A 16,392-nucleotide genomic window follows, 5' to 3' on the forward strand; every position below is an offset into this window, starting at 1 on the left:
TTCATACAGCCCCCTCTTTCCTCTTACCATCCATACACCGCACTCTTTAGTCTTACCATTCATACAGCCCCCTCTTGTCTCTTACCATCCATACAGCCCACTCTTTCCTCTTACCATCCATAGAGCCCACTCTTTCCTTTTACCATCCATACAGCCCACTCTTTCCTTTTACCGTCCATACAGCCAACTCTAGCCTCTTACCATTCATACAGCCCACTCTTTCCTCTTACCGTCCATACAGCCCACTCTTGCCGTTTACCATCCATACACCCCACTCTTTAGTCTTACCATTCATACACCCCACTCTTTAACTTACAATTCATACAGCCCACTCATGTCACTTACCATCCATACCGCCCACTCTTGCCTCGTACCATCCATACAGCCCACTCTTTAGTCTTACCATCCATACAGCCCACTCTTTCCTCTTACGATCCATAGAGCCCACTCTTTCCTCTTACCATCCATACAGCCCACTCGTTCCTCTTACCATCCATTCAGCCCACTCGTGCCTCTTACCATCCATACACCGCACTCTTTAGTCTTACCATTCATACAGCCCCCTCTTGCCTCTTACCATCCATACACCGCACTCTTTAGTCTTACCATTCATACAGCCCACTCTTTAGTCTTACCATCCATACAGCCCACTCTTTAGTCTTACCATCCATACACCCCACTCTTTAACTTACAATTCATACAGCCCACTCATGTCACTTACCATCCATACCGCCCACTCTTGCCTCGTACCATCCATACAGCCCACTCTTTAGTCTTACCATCCATACAGCCCACTCTTTCCTCTTACGATCCTTAGAGCCCACTCTTTCCTCTTACCATCCATACAGCCCACTCGTTCCTCTTACCATCCATTCAGCCCACTCGTGCCTCTTACCATCCATACACCACACTCTTTAGTCTTACCATTCATACAGCCCCCTCTTGCCTCTTACCATCCATACACCGCACTCTTTAGTCTTACCATTCTTACAGCCCACTCTTTAGTCTTACCATCCATACAACCCACTCTTTTGTCTTACCGTCATTAAAAGCCCACTCTTGCCTTACCGTCCATACAGCCCACTCTTACCTCTTACCATCCATACAGCCCACTCTTTAGTCTTACCATCCAAACAGCCCACTCTTTTCTCTTACCATCCATAGAGCCCACTCTTTCCTATTACCATCATACAGATCACTCTTTCCTCTTACTATCCATAGAGCCCACTCTTTCATCTTACCATCCATATAGCCCACTCGTTCCTCTTACCATCCATACAGCCCACTCGTGCTTCTTACCGTCCACACAGCCCACTCTTTAGTCTTACCATCCATACACCCCACTCTTTAACTTACCATTCATACAGCCCACTCATGTCACTTACCATCCATACAGCTCACTCTTGCCTCTTACCGTCCGTACTGCCCACTCTTGCCTCTTACCATCCATACAGCCCACTCGTTCCTCTTACCATCCATACAACCCACTCTTTAGTCTTACCATTCATACAGCCCCCTCTTTCCTCTTACCATCCATACACCGCACTCTTTAGTCTTACCATTCATACAGCCCCCTCTTGTCTCTTACCATCCATACAGCCCACTCTTTCCTCTTACCATCCATAGAGCCCACTTTCCTTTTACCATCCATACAGCCCACTCTTTCCTTTTACCGTCCATACAGCCAACTCTAGCCTCTTACCATTCATACAGCCCACTCTTTCCTCTTACCGTCCATACAGCCCACTCTTGCCGTTTACCATCCATACACCCCACTCTTTAGTCTTACCATTCATACACCCCACTCTTTAACTTACAATTCATACAGCCCACTCATGTCACTTACCATCCATACCGCCCACTCTTGCCTCGTACCATCCATACAGCCCACTCTTTAGTCTTACCATCCATACAGCCCACTCTTTCCTCTTACGATCCATAGAGCCCACTCTTTCCTCTTACCATCCATACAGCCCACTCGTTCCTCTTACCATCCATTCAGCCCACTCGTGCCTCTTACCATCCATACACCGCACTCTTTAGTCTTACCATTCATACAGCCCACTCTTTAGTCTTACCATCCATACAGCCCACTCTTTAGTCTTACCATCCATACACCCCACTCTTTAACTTGCAATTCATACAGCCCACTGATGTCACTTACCATCCATACCGCCCACTCTTGCCTCGTACCATCCATACAGCCCACTCTTTAGTCTTACCATCCATACAGCCCACTCTTTCCTCTTACGATCCATAGAGCCCACTCTTTCCTCTTACCATCCATACAGGCCACTCGTTCCTCTTACCATCCATTCAGCCCACTCGTGCCTCTTACCATCCATACACCACACTCTTTAGTCTTACCATTCATACAGCCCCCTCTTGCCTCTTACCATCCATACACCGCACTCTTTAGTCTTACCATTCTTACAGCCCACTCTTTAGTCTTACCATCCATACAACCCACTCTTTTCTCTTACCGTCATTAAAAGCCCACTCTTGCCTTACCGTCCATACAGCCCCCTCTTGCCTCTTACCATCCAAACAGCCCACTCTTCCCTTTTACCATTCATACAGCCCCCTCTTGCCTCTTACCATCCATACAGCCCACTCTTTAGTCTTACCATTCATACAGCCCCCTCTTTCCTCTTACCATCCATACACCGCACTCTTTAGTCTTACCATTCATACAGCCCCCTCTTGTCTCTTACCATCCATACAGCCCACTCTTTCCTCTTACCATCCATAGAGCCCACTCTTTCCTTTTACCATCCATACAGCCCACTCTTTCCTTTTACCGTCCATACAGCCAACTCTAGCCTCTTACCATTCATACAGCCCACTCTTTCCTCTTACCGTCCATACAGCCCACTCTTGCCGTTTACCATCCATACACCCCACTCTTTAGTCTTACCATTCATACACCCCACTCTTTAACTTACAATTCATTCAGCCCACTCATGTCACTTACCATCCATACCGCCCACTCTTGCCTCGTACCATCCATACAGCCCACTCTTTAGTCTTACCATCCATACAGCCCACTCTTTCCTCTTACGATCCATAGAGCCCACTCTTTCCTCTTACCATCCATACAGCCCACTCGTTCCTATTACCATCCATACACCCCACTCATGTCACTTACCATCCATACAGCCCACACTTTCCTCTTACCATCCATACAGCCCACACTGTCCTCTTACCATCACCCCCACTCTTTAGTCTGACCATTCGAACACCACACTCTTTAGTCTTATCATCATTACAAGCCCACTCATGCCTCTTACCGTCCATACAGCCCACTCTTTAGTCTTACCATCCGTACACCCCACTCTTTAACTTACCATTCATACAGCCCACTCATGTCACTTACCATCCATACAGCTCACTCTTGCCTCTTACCGTCCGTACTGCCCACTCTTTAGTCTTATCGTCATTACAAGCCCCCTCTTGCCTCATACCATCCTTTCAGCTTACTCTTTCCTCTTACCATCCATACAGCCCACACTTTACTCTTACCATCCATACAGCCCAATCTTGCCTCTTACCATCCATACACCTCCAGTATTTAGTCTGACCATTCACACCCCCCACTCTTTAGTCGTACCATTCATACACACCACTCTTTAGTCTTACCATCCATACAGCCCACTCTTGCCTCGTACCATCCATACAGCCCACTCTTTAGTCTTACCATCCATACAGCCCACTCTTTCCTCTTACGATCCATAGAGCCCACTCTTTCCTCTTACCATCCATACAGCCCACTCGTTCCTCTTACCATCCATTCAGCCCACTCGTGCCTCTTACCATCCATACACCGCACTCTTTAGTCTTACCATTCATACAGCCCCCTCTTGCCTCTTACCATCCATACACCGCACTCTTTAGTCTTACCATTCATACAGCCCACTCTTTAGTCTTACCATCCATACAGCCCACTCTTTAGTCTTACCATCCATACACCCCACTCTTTAACTTACAATTCATACAGCCCACTCATGTCACTTACCATCCATACCGCCCACTCTTGCCTCGTACCATCCATACAGCCCACTCTTTAGTCTTACCATCCATACAGCCCACTCTTTCCTCTTACGATCCTTAGAGCCCACTCTTTCCTCTTACCATCCATACAGCCCACTCGTTCCTCTTACCATCCATTCAGCCCACTCGTGCCTCTTACCATCCATACACCACACTCTTTAGTCTTACCATTCATACAGCCCCCTCTTGCCTCTTACCATCCATACACCGCACTCTTTAGTCTTACCATTCTTACAGCCCACTCTTTAGTCTTACCATCCATACAACCCACTCTTTTGTCTTACCGTCATTAAAAGCCCACTCTTGCCTTACCGTCCATACAGCCCACTCTTACCTCTTACCATCCATACAGCCCACTCTTTAGTCTTACCATCCAAACAGCCCACTCTTTTCTCTTACCATCCATAGAGCCCACTCTTTCCTATTACCATCATACAGATCACTCTTTCCTCTTACTATCCATAGAGCCCACTCTTTCATCTTACCATCCATATAGCCCACTCGTTCCTCTTACCATCCATACAGCCCACTCGTGCTTCTTACCGTCCACACAGCCCACTCTTTAGTCTTACCATCCATACACCCCACTCTTTAACTTACCATTCATACAGCCCACTCATGTCACTTACCATCCATACAGCTCACTCTTGCCTCTTACCGTCCGTACTGCCCACTCTTGCCTCTTACCATCCATACAGCCCACTCGTTCCTCTTACCATCCATACAACCCAATCTTTAGCCTTATCGTCATTACAAGCCCACTCGTTCCTCTTACCATCCATACAGCCCACTCTTGCCTCTTACCATCCATACAACCCACTCTTTAGTCTTACCATCCATACAGCCCACTCTTTCCTCTTACGATCCATAGAGTCCACTCTTTCCTCTTACCATCCATACAGCCCACTCGTTCCTTTTACCATCCATTCAGCCCACTCGTGCCTCTTACCATCCATACAGCCCACACTTTCCTCTTACCATCCATACAGCCCACACTTTCCTCTTACCATCCATACAGCCCACACTTTCCTCTTACCATCACCCCCACTCTTTAGTCTAACCATTCATACACCCCACTCTTTAGTCTTATCATCATTACAAGCCCACTCATGCCTCTTACCGTCCATACAGCCCACTCTTTAGTCTTACCATCCATACACCCCACTCTTTAACTTACCATTCATACAGCCCACTCATGTCACTTACCATCCATACAGCTCACTCTTGCCTCTTACCGTCCGTACTGCCCACTCTTTAGTCTTATCGTCATTACAATCCCCCTCTTGCCTCATACCATCCTTTCAGCTTACTCTTTCCTCTTACCATCCATACAGCCCACACTTTACTCTTACCATCCATACAGCCCAATCTTGCCTCTTACCATCCATACACCTCCAGTATTTAGTCTGACCATTCACACCCCCCACTCTTTAGTCATACCATTCATACACACCACTCTTTAGTCTTACCATCCATACAGCCCACTCGTTCCTCTTACCATCCATTCAGCCCACTTGTGCCTCTTACCATCCATACACCACACTCTTTAGTCTTACCTTTCATACAGCCCACTCTTTCCTCTTACCATCCATACAGCCCACACTTTACTCTTACCATCCATACAGCCCAATCATGCCTCTTACCATCCATACACCTCCAGTATTTAGTCTGACCATTCACACCCCCCACTCTTTAGTCGTACCATTCATACACACCACTCTTTAGTCTTACCATCCATACACCCCACTCTTTAACTTACCATTCATACAGCCCACTCATGTCACTTACCATCCATACAGCTCACTCTTGCCTCTTACCGTCCGTACTGCCCACTCTTGCCTCTTACCATCCATACAGCCCACTCGTTCCTCTTACCATCCATACAACCCACTCTTTAGTCTTACCATTCATACAGCCCCCTCTTTCCTCTTACCATCCATACACCGCACTCTTTAGTCTTACCATTCATACAGCCCCCTCTTGTCTCTTACCATCCATACAGCCCACTCTTTCCTCTTACCATCCATAGAGCCCACTTTCCTTTTACCATCCATACAGCCCACTCTTTCCTTTTACCGTCCATACAGCCAACTCTAGCCTCTTACCATTCATACAGCCCACTCTTTCCTCTTACCGTCCATACAGCCCACTCTTGCCGTTTACCATCCATACACCCCACTCTTTAGTCTTACCATTCATACACCCCACTCTTTAACTTACAATTCATACAGCCCACTCATGTCACTTACCATCCATACCGCCCACTCTTGCCTCGTACCATCCATACAGCCCACTCTTTAGTCTTACCATCCATACAGCCCACTCTTTCCTCTTACGATCCATAGAGCCCACTCTTTCCTCTTACCATCCATACAGCCCACTCGTTCCTCTTACCATCCATTCAGCCCACTCGTGCCTCTTACCATCCATACACCGCACTCTTTAGTCTTACCATTCATACAGCCCACTCTTTAGTCTTACCATCCATACAGCCCACTCTTTAGTCTTACCATCCATACACCCCACTCTTTAACTTGCAATTCATACAGCCCACTCATGTCACTTACCATCCATACCGCCCACTCTTGCCTCGTACCATCCATACAGCCCACTCTTTAGTCTTACCATCCATACAGCCCACTCTTTCCTCTTACGATCCATAGAGCCCACTCTTTCCTCTTACCATCCATACAGCCCACTCGTTCCTCTTACCATCCATTCAGCCCACTCGTGCCTCTTACCATCCATACACCACACTCTTTAGTCTTACCATTCATACAGCCCCCTCTTGCCTCTTACCATCCATACACCGCACTCTTTAGTCTTACCATTCTTACAGCCCACTCTTTAGTCTTACCATCCATACAACCCACTCTTTTGTCTTACCGTCATTAAAAGCCCACTCTTGCCTTACCGTCCATACAGCCCACTCTTACCTCTTACCATCCATACAGCCCACTCTTTAGTTTTACCATCCAAACAGCCCACTCTTTTCTCTTACCATCCATAGAGCCCACTCTTTCCTATTACCATCATACAGATCACTCTTTCCTCTTACTATCCATAGAGCCCACTCTTTCATCTTACCATCCATATAGCCCACTCGTTCCTCTTACCATCCATACAGCCTACTCGTGCTTCTTACCGTCCACACAGCCCACTCTTTAGTCTTACCATCCATACACCCCACTCTTTAACTTACCATTCATACAGCCCACTCATGTCACTTACCATCCATACAGCTCACTCTTGCCTCTTACCGTCCGTACTGCCCACTCTTGCCTCTTACCATCCATACAGCCCACTCGTTCCTCTTACCATCCATACAACCCAATCTTTAGCCTTATCGTCATTACAAGCCCACTCGTTCCTCTTACCATCCATACAGCCCACTCTTGCCTCTTACCATCCATACAACCCACTCTTTAGTCTTACCATCCATACAGCCCACTCTTTCCTCTTACGATCCATAGAGTCCACTCTTTCCTCTTACCATCCATACAGCCCACTCGTTCCTTTTACCATCCATTCAGCCCACTCGTGCCTCTTACCATCCATACAGCCCACACTTTCCTCTTACCATCCATACAGCCCACACTTTCCTCTTACCATCCATACAGCCCACACTTTCCTCTTACCATCCATACACCGCACTCTTTAGTCTGACCATTCATACACCCCACTCTTTAGTCTTATCATCATTACAAGCCCACTCATGCCTCTTACCGTCCATACAGCCCACTCTTTAGTCTTACCATCCATACACCCCACTCTTTAACTTACCATTCATACAGCCCACTCATGTCACTTACCATCCATACAGCTCACTCTTGCCTCTTACCGTCCGTACTGCCCACTCTTTAGTCTTATCGTCATTACAATCCCCCTCTTGCCTCATACCATCCTTTCAGCTTACTCTTTCCTCTTACCATCCATACAGCCCACACTTTACTCTTACCATCCATACAGCCCAATCTTGCCTCTTACCATCCATACACCTCCAGTATTTAGTCTGACCATTCACACCCCCCACTCTTTAGTCATACCATTCATACACACCACTCTTTAGTCTTACCATCCATACAGCCCACTCGTTCCTCTTACCATCCATTCAGCCCACTCGTGCCTCTTACCATCCATACACCGCACTCTTTAGTCTTACCTTTCATACAGCCCACTCTTTCCTCTTACCATCCATACAGCCCACACTTTACTCTTACCATCCATACAGCCCAATCTTGCCTCTTACCATCCATACACCTCCAGTATTTAGTCTGACCATTCACACCCCCCACTCTTTAGTCGTACCATTCATACACACCACTCTTTAGTCTTACCATCCATACAGCCCACTCTTGCCTCTTACCATCCATACACCGCACTCTTTAGTCTTACCATTCATACAGCCCCCTCTTGCCTTTTACCATTCATACAGCCCCCTCTTGCCTCTTACCATCCATACAGCCCACTCTTTAGTCTTACCATTCATACAGCCCCCTCTTTCCTCTTACCATCCATACACCGCACTCTTTAGTCTTACCATTCATACAGCCCCCTCTTGTCTCTTACCATCCATACAGCCCACTCTTTCCTCTTACCATCCATAGAGCCCACTCTTTCCTTTTACCATCCATACAGCCCACTCTTTCCTTTTACCGTCCATACAGCCAACTCTAGCCTCTTACCATTCATACAGCCCACTCTTTCCTCTTACCGTCCATACAGCCCACTCTTGCCGTTTACCATCCATACACCCCACTCTTTAGTCTTACCATTCATACACCCCACTCTTTAACTTACAATTCATTCAGCCCACTCATGTCACTTACCATCCATACCGCCCACTCTTGCCTCGTACCATCCATACAGCCCACTCTTTAGTCTTACCATCCATACAGCCCACTCTTTAGTCTTACCATTCATACAGCCCCCTCTTTCCTCTTACCATCCATACACCGCACTCTTTAGTCTTACCATTCATACAGCCCCCTCTTGTCTCTTACCATCCATACAGCCCACTCTTTCCTCTTACCATCCATAGAGCCCACTTTCCTTTTACCATCCATACAGCCCACTCTTTCCTTTTACCGTCCATACAGCCAACTCTAGCCTCTTACCATTCATACAGCCCACTCTTTCCTCTTACCGTCCATACAGCCCACTCTTGCCGTTTACCATCCATACACCCCACTCTTTAGTCTTACCATTCATACACCCCACTCTTTAACTTACAATTCATACAGCCCACTCATGTCACTTACCATCCATACCGCCCACTCTTGCCTCGTACCATCCATACAGCCCACTCTTTAGTCTTACCATCCATACAGCCCACTCTTTCCTCTTACGATCCATAGAGCCCACTCTTTCCTCTTACCATCCATACAGCCCACTCGTTCCTCTTACCATCCATTCAGCCCACTCGTGCCTCTTACCATCCATACACCGCACTCTTTAGTCTTACCATTCATACAGCCCACTCTTTAGTCTTACCATCCATACAGCTCACTCTTTAGTCTTACCATCCATACACCCCACTCTTTAACTTGCAATTCATACAGCCCACTCATGTCACTTACCATCCATACCGCCCACTCTTGCCTCGTACCATCCATACAGCCCACTCTTTAGTCTTACCATCCATACAGCCCACTCTTTCCTCTTACGATCCATAGAGCCCACTCTTTCCTCTTACCATCCATACAGCCCACTCGTTCCTCTTACCATCCATTCAGCCCACTCGTGCCTCTTACCATCCATACAACACACTCTTTAGTCTTACCATTCATACAGCCCCCTCTTGCCTCTTACCATCCATACACCGCACTCTTTAGTCTTACCATTCTTACAGCCCACTCTTTAGTCTTACCATCCATACAACCCACTCTTTTGTCTTACCGTCATTAAAAGCCCACTCTTGCCTTACCGTCCATACAGCCCACTCTTACCTCTTACCATCCATACAGCCCACTCTTTAGTTTTACCATCCAAACAGCCCACTCTTTTCTCTTACCATCCATAGAGCCCACTCTTTCCTATTACCATCATACAGCCCACTCTTTAGTCTTACCATCCATACAGCCCACTCTTTAGTCTTACCATCCATACACCCCACTCTTTAACTTGCAATTCATACAGCCCACTCATGTCACTTACCATCCATACCGCCCACTCTTGCCTCGTACCATCCATACAGCCCACTCTTGCCTCTTACCATCCATACACCGCACTCTTTAGTCTTACCATTCATACAGCCCCCTCTTGCCTCTTACCATCCAAACAGCCCACTCTTCCCTTTTACCATTCATACAGCCCCCTCTTGCCTCTTACCATCCATACAGCCCACTCTTTAGTCTTACCATTCATACAGCCCCCTCTTTCCTCTTACCATCCATACACCGCACTCTTTAGTCTTACCATTCATACAGCCCCCTCTTGTCTCTTACCATCCATACAGCCCACTCTTTCCTCTTACCATCCATAGAGCCCACTTTCCTTTTACCATCCATACAGCCCACTCTTTCCTTTTACCGTCCATACAGCCAACTCTAGCCTCTTACCATTCATACAGCCCACTCTTTCCTCTTACCGTCCATACAGCCCACTCTTGCCGTTTACCATCCATACACCCCACTCTTTAGTCTTACCATTCATACACCCCACTCTTTAACTTACAATTCATTCAGCCCACTCATGTCACTTACCATCCATACCGCCCACTCTTGCCTCGTACCATCCATACAGCCCACTCTTTAGTCTTACCATCCATACAGCCCACTCTTTAGTCTTACCATTCATACAGCCCCCTCTTTCCTCTTACCATCCATACACCGCACTCTTTAGTCTTACCATTCATACAGCCCCCTCTTGTCTCTTACCATCCATACAGCCCACTCTTTCCTCTTACCATCCATAGAGCCCACTTTCCTTTTACCATCCATACAGCCCACTCTTTCCTTTTACCGTCCATACAGCCAACTCTAGCCTCTTACCATTCATACAGCCCACTCTTTCCTCTTACCGTCCATACAGCCCACTCTTGCCGTTTACCATCCATACACCCCACTCTTTAGTCTTACCATTCATACACCCCACTCTTTAACTTACAATTCATACAGCCCACTCATGTCACTTACCATCCATACCGCCCACTCTTGCCTCGTACCATCCATACAGCCCACTCTTTAGTCTTACCATCCATACAGCCCACTCTTTCCTCTTACGATCCATAGAGCCCACTCTTTCCTCTTACCATCCATACAGCCCACTCGTTCCTCTTACCATCCATTCAGCCCACTCGTGCCTCTTACCATCCATACACCGCACTCTTTAGTCTTACCATTCATACAGCCCACTCTTTAGTCTTACCATCCATACAGCCCACTCTTTAGTCTTACCATCCATACACCCCACTCTTTAACTTGCAATTCATACAGCCCACTCATGTCACTTACCATCCATACCGCCCACTCTTGCCTCGTACCATCCATACAGCCCACTCTTTAGTCTTACCATCCATACAGCCCACTCTTTCCTCTTACGATCCATTGAGCCCACTCTTTCCTCTTACCATCCATACAGCCCACTCGTTCCTCTTACCATCCATTCAGCCCACTCGTGCCTCTTACCATCCATACACCCCACTCTTTAGTCTTACCATTCATACAGCCCCCTCTTGCCTCTTACCATCCATACACCGCACTCTTTAGTCTTACCATTCTTACAGCCCACTCTTTAGTCTTACCATCCATACAACCCACTCTTTTGTCTTACCGTCATTAAAAGCCCACTCTTGCCTTACCGTCCATACAGCCCACTCTTACCTCTTACCATCCATACAGCCCACTCTTTAGTTTTACCATCCAAACAGCCCACTCTTTTCTCTTACCATCCATAGAGCCCACTCTTTCCTATTACCATCATACAGCCCACTCTTTAGTCTTACCATCCATACAGCCCACTCTTTAGTCTTACCATCCATACACCCCACTCTTTAACTTGCAATTCATACAGCCCACTCATGTCACTTACCATCCATACCGCCCACTCTTGCCTCGTACCATCCATACAGCCCACTCTTTAGTCTTACCATCCATACAGCCCACTCTTTCCTCTTACGATCCATTGAGCCCACTCTTTCCTCTTACCATCCATACAGCCCACTCGTTCCTCTTACCATCCATTCAGCCCACTCGTGCCTCTTACCATCCATACACCCCACTCTTTAGTCTTACCATCCATACAACCCACTCTTTTGTCTTACCGTCATTAAAAGCCCACTCTCCATACAGCCCACTCTTACCTCTTACCATCCATACAGCCCACTCTTTAGTTTTACCATCCAAACAGCCCACTCTTTTCTCTTACCATCCATAGAGCCCACTCTTTCCTATTACCATCATACAGATCACTCTTTCCTCTTACTATCCATAGAGCCCACTCTTTCATCTTACCATCCATATAGCCCACTCGTTCCTCTTACCATCCATACAGCCTACTCGTGCTTCTTACCGTCCACACAGCCCACTCTTTAGTCTTACCATCCATACACCGCACTCTTTAGTCTTACCTTTCATACAGCCCACTCTTTCCTCTTACCATCCATACAGCCCACACTTTACTCTTACCATCCATACAACCCAATCTTTAGCCTTATCGTCATTACAAGCCCACTCGTTCCTCTTACCATCCATACAGCCCACTCTTGCCTCTTACCATCCATACAACCCACTCTTTAGTCTTACCATCCATACAGCCCACTCTTTCCTCTTACGATCCATAGAGTCCACTCTTTCCTCTTACCATCCATACAGCCCACTCGTTCCTTTTACCATCCATTCAGCCCACTCGTGCCTCTTACCATCCATACAGCCCACACTTTCCTCTTACCATCCATACAGCCCACACTTTCCTCTTACCATCCATACAGCCCACACTTTCCTCTTACCATCACCCCCACTCTTTAGTCTGACCATTCATACACCCCACTCTTTAGTCTTATCATCATTACAAGCCCACTCATGCCTCTTACCGTCCATACAGCCCACTCTTTAGTCTTACCATCCATACACCCCACTCTTTAACTTACCATTCATACAGCCCACTCATGTCACTTACCATCCATACAGCTCACTCTTGCCTCTTACGGTCCGTACTGCCCACTCTTTAGTCTTATCGTCATTACAATCCCCCTCTTGCCTCATACCATCCTTTCAGCTTACTCTTTCCTCTTACCATCCATACAGCCCACACTTTACTCTTACCATCCATACAGCCCAATCTTGCCTCTTACCATCCATACACCTCCAGTATTTAGTCTGACCATTCACACCCCCCACTCTTTAGTCATACCATTCATACACACCACTCTTTAGTCTTACCATCCATACAGCCCACTCGTTCCTCTTACCATCCATTCAGCCCACTCGTGCCTCTTACCATCCATACACCGCACTCTTTAGTCTTACCTTTCATACAGCCCACTCTTTCCTCTTACCATCCATACAGCCCACACTTTACTCTTACCATCCATACAGCCCAATCTTGCCTCTTACCATCCATACACCTCCAGTATTTAGTCTGACCATTCACACCCCCCACTCTTTAGTCGTACCATTCATACACACCACTCTTTAGTCTTACCATCCATACAGCCCACTCTTGCCTCTTACGATCCATTGAGCCCACTCTTTCCTCTTACCATCCATACAGCCCACTCGTTCCTCTTACCATCCATTCAGCCCACTCGTGCCTCTTACCATCCATACACCCCACTCTTTAGTCTTACCATCCATACAACCCACTCTTTTGTCTTACCGTCATTAAAAGCCCACTCTTGCCTTACCGTCCATACAGCCCACTCTTACCTCTTACCATCCATACAGCCCACTCTTTAGTTTTACCATCCAAACAGCCCACTCTTTTCTCTTACCATCCATAGAGCCCACTCTTTCCTATTACCATCATACAGATCACTCTTTCCTCTTACTATCCATAGAGCCCACTCTTTCATCTTACCATCCATATAGCCCACTCGTTCCTCTTACCATCCATACAGCCTACTCGTGCTTCTTACCGTCCACACAGCCCACTCTTTAGTCTTACCATCCATACACCCCACTCTTTAACTTACCATTCATACAGCCCACTCATGTCACTTACCATCCATACAGCTCACTCTTGCCTCTTACCGTCCGTACTGCCCACTCTTGCCTCTTACCATCCATACAGCCCACTCGTTCCTCTTACCATCCATACAACCCAATCTTTAGCCTTATCGTCATTACAAGCCCACTCGTTCCTCTTACCATCCATACAGCCCACTCTTGCCTCTTACCATCCATACAACCCACTCTTTAGTCTTACCATCCATACAGCCCACTCTTTCCTCTTACGATCCATAGAGTCCACTCTTTCCTCTTACCATCCATACAGCCCACTCGTTCCTTTTACCATCCATTCAGCCCACTCGTGCCTCTTACCATCCATACAGCCCACACTTTCCTCTTACCATCCATACAGCCCACACTTTCCTCTTACCATCCATACAGCCCACACTTTCCTCTTACCATCACCCCCACTCTTTAGTCTGACCATTCATACACCCCACTCTTTAGTCTTATCATCATTACAAGCCCACTCATGCCTCTTACCGTCCATACAGCCCACTCTTTAGTCTTACCATCCATACACCCCACTCTTTAACTTACCATTCATACAGCCCACTCATGTCACTTACCATCCATACAGCTCACTCTTGCCTCTTACGGTCCGTACTGCCCACTCTTTAGTCTTATCGTCATTACAATCCCCCTCTTGCCTCATACCATCCTTTCAGCTTACTCTTTCCTCTTACCATCCATACAGCCCACACTTTACTCTTACCATCCATACAGCCCAATCTTGCCTCTTACCATCCATACACCGCCAGTATTTAGTCTGACCATTCAAACCCCCCACTCTTTAGTCATACCATTCATACACACCACTCTTTAGTCTTACCATCCATACAGCCCACTCGTTCCTCTTACCATCCATTCAGCCCACTCGTGCCTCTTACCATCCATACACCGCACTCTTTAGTCTTACCTTTCATACAGCCCACTCTTTCCTCTTACCATCCATACAGCCCACACTTTACTCTTACCATCCATACAGCCCAATCTTGCCTCTTACCATCCATACACCTCCAGTATTTAGTCTGACCATTCACACCCCCCACTCTTTAGTCGTACCATTCATACACACCACTCTTTAGTCTTACCATCCATACAGCCCACTCTTGCCTCTTACCATCCATACACCGCACTCTTTAGTCTTACCATTCATACAGCCCCCTCTTGCCTCTTACCATCCAAACAGCCCACTCTTCCCTTTTACCATTCATACAGCCCCCTCTTGCCTCTTACCATCCATACAGCCCACTCTTTAGTCTTACCATTCATACAGCCCCCTCTTTCCTCTTACCATCCATACACCGCACTCTTTAGTCTTACCATTCATACAGCCCCCTCTTGTCTCTTACCATCCATACAGCCCACTCTTTCCTCTTACCATCCATAGAGCCCACTTTCCTTTTACCATCCATACAGCCCACTCTTTCCTTTTACCGTCCATACAGCCAACTCTAGCCTCTTACCATTCATACAGCCCACTCTTTCCTCTTACCGTCCATACAGCCCACTCTTGCCGTTTACCATCCATACACCCCACTCTTTAGTCTTACCATTCATACACCCCACTCTTTAACTTACAATTCATACAGCCCACTCATGTCACTTACCATCCATACCGCCCACTCTTGCCTCGTACCATCCATACAGCCCACTCTTTAGTCTTACCATCCATACAGCCCACTCTTTCCTCTTACGATCCATAGAGCCCACTCTTTCCTCTTACCATCCATACAGCCCACTCGTTCCTCTTACCATCCATTCAGCCCACTCGTGCCTCTTACCATCCATACACCGCACTCTTTAGTCTTACCATTCATACAGCCCACTCTTTAGTCTTACCATCCATACAGCCCACTCTTTAGTCTTACCATCCATACACCCCACTCTTTAACTTGCAATTCATACAGCCCACTCATGTCACTTACCATCCATACCGCCCACTCTTGCCTCGTACCATCCATACAGCCCACTCTTTAGTCTTACCATCCATACAGCCCACTCTTTCCTCTTACGATCCATAGAGCCCACTCTTTCCTCTTACCATCCATACAGCCCACTCGTTCCTCTTACCATCCATTCAGCCCACTCGTGCCTCTTACCATCCATACACCACACTCTTTAGTCTTACCATTCATACAGCCCCCTCTTGCCTCTTACCATCCATACA

The sequence above is a fragment of the Salvelinus alpinus genome, chromosome 3 (genome assembly GCF_045679555.1).
Source record: "Salvelinus alpinus chromosome 3, SLU_Salpinus.1, whole genome shotgun sequence".
Taxonomy (NCBI): Eukaryota; Metazoa; Chordata; class Actinopteri; order Salmoniformes; family Salmonidae; genus Salvelinus; species Salvelinus alpinus.